Genomic DNA, 2,653 nt, shown 5'->3' on the forward strand with positions numbered 1-2,653 from the left:
GAAACCATTTTTTTACACTTGAAACTTCACAGTGTTTTTGTTGTGAAGGTTCAGATTTTTTTTACCTTCACAACGTTTCGCTGTGAAGTTTCAAGTGTAAAAAAGTGGTCTCACGAGTCTCATGAAAACAGACTGGTCTCATTTTAAACCAACTCTATGTGTGTGTATAGGGTATTTTTCAAATGCAACCATGTTAATTTGTACATCCCAGTCAATTGAGATATTTATGAACATAATGAGAGTTCATTTATTATAATTTGAATATTTATAAAATATGAGTAGCGTTCATTAATTATGATTAATACCTTATATTATGAAACAATCAAAACTTTTATGAAATCACATACTCATCAAATTAAGCGGACGGTTGAGATTGAGTTGTATTAGTTGTACAAATGTAAATGATTGCATAATAACTCACTCCTCTCTCTCTCTCTCTCTCTCTCTCTCTTTATATATATATATATATATATATATATATGTATATATATATAAGAAAGGTTTAAAATAAAAGAGAAAAAATATAACATACTTAGGGAGTGTTCGGGATTTCACGAGATTTCGTAGGATTGTATGCAATAAGGTTTTAAAAAATGTTAAAAACATTTGTTTTGTAATAATCGATTAATAAAAATGTAATTTAATTATTTTTATAAATTATTTATAAAAAACGAAACCCAATTTCATTCTAAATCCTACAAACCAAACATATCAATGATTTCAAAACAATTTCAATCCAAATCCCCCAAAAAATTTCTGGAAACCAAATGGACACTAAGGGGGCGTTTGGTTCAGAGATTCTGATAGAATTAGAATATTGAATTCAATTGACTAAATTTCATTCTCTCGTTTGATTCATTTTTTTTCACAAAAAAACTTCAAAATCCTATAAATTCCACAAATAAAATAATTTAATATTCCTTAGCAACTACTTAATATTTTGTTGAAGACTTGAAGATAAGTCAGTTGATCTTGGATCCAAGGATCATTGTACAAGCATTTGTATCTCTTTGGTGGAGATACACTATCACATCGATAGTGGAACCACGTCCAATCATCATGCTCTTGTTTAGATCCTGGTATATTTGTGGTTGTCATTTTTCATAACGGGTGTTTGATCTTAAATATGAAATATCTATAAAGAAAATGACTAAATGAGATAATAAGAAATTGATCAATCGAGGTAATTATGTTTTCAAATTTAAGATTTTAAAGTAATGTTATTATCATGAATCATAATTAAGTAGAAATTGATAAGTATTAAGAAATTTCAATTTTATTTGTAAATTTCAATTATAAAAGTTAATTATTATAAAAATATTAATGGCCCTGACGAGCCTATCCAAACATTTTTTTTTCAATGCTTATTTCCGTCAATTAATTTTAACAAGTCAGTTCAGACCCACCTATTTCTTCAATAATGGTAATCCAAGCCCGTTTTTTCTAACGGGCCGAATATGATAGGTATAACGGGTCATCCCGCCCATGAACAACTCTATAAGAAGAGGGAAAATGATTCTTTTTTCACTTTTTAATAAAAAAGTAAATTATCTATTCAATCTCAATCTAATAATGATTCAATGCCTGAACACCGAAGGATTCTCGCTAATCTGTATTCGATGATGAGACGGCACCCGGATTTGAACTCCCGAACTTGAAGGCATCGACGAATTCTTTGTGTGAATCTATCCGGATCCTTATTACCAACAAGAAACGAGCCATCGAACCCATATCGACGAATCGATCGTGAAGTTATTAGCATCAACGAAAGAATCCAATTATAAAGATTATCGCTATTTTTTAAGGCTCACGGCGTTTCGAACCCTTATAAGTGGAATTCGAACGTGCTTGATTCACCTTCCAATCATACTGTTTAACATCCTGGCTCCCCCCCATCCCGATAATGTAAAACCCGTCGTACCTAATGTACCACTTGCATAGCCTACGGTCGCCATCCGGTCCCTTGCTACAAAAACGTGCGGCGTCGCGATTGTACACATCGAAGACTTGATGTTTTTTCCCCAACTGAAAATTGCAGTAGAAAAGAGTACTAGATTTTATATTCTCACAGAAACTCCAGGTGACAGATTCTTTAAGTCCGATTGATTTCAAACCGATATCGKTGTCTTTCGATTTACAGTGAACCTGCACTTTTTCTTTGATATTATCATTGATGACGATGACGGAATACCCCTGCGTGAAGGTGCAACTCTCTGCAACTGATATGGTGATACAGAGAAACGTGGTGAAGAAGATGAAGAAGAAGGAGCAAGGTTTCTCCATCATTGATTGATATATTAAAGGTTTGATTACTGTTTGAAGAATGAATACACACACACATATATATACATATATATATATGTATGTATATAAGGTTTTCCGCCATGGATGAAGGCTTGAAGCACTATTTTCTTGGAAAACCTACGAAGATGAATGGTGATGGAGGAATTCAAAGATGAACCTGCAAATCAGGTCAAAAGTCTACCCAAAATTATTGCATTTTTTTAAATGTTTTGACCAATACTATTTTTTTTTACATAAATGATATCGAATAAATTAACTTATAAATTAACTGATAAATTAGATTATGAATGTAAAATTTTAGAAAATAACGTATTAAAAAGTATATAAGACATGAAATAATTATAACAAA

Source organism: Cynara cardunculus (genome assembly GCF_001531365.2).
Source record: "Cynara cardunculus var. scolymus isolate 2C chromosome LG 10, CcrdV1, whole genome shotgun sequence".
NCBI classification, from domain to species: Eukaryota; Viridiplantae; Streptophyta; class Magnoliopsida; order Asterales; family Asteraceae; genus Cynara; species Cynara cardunculus.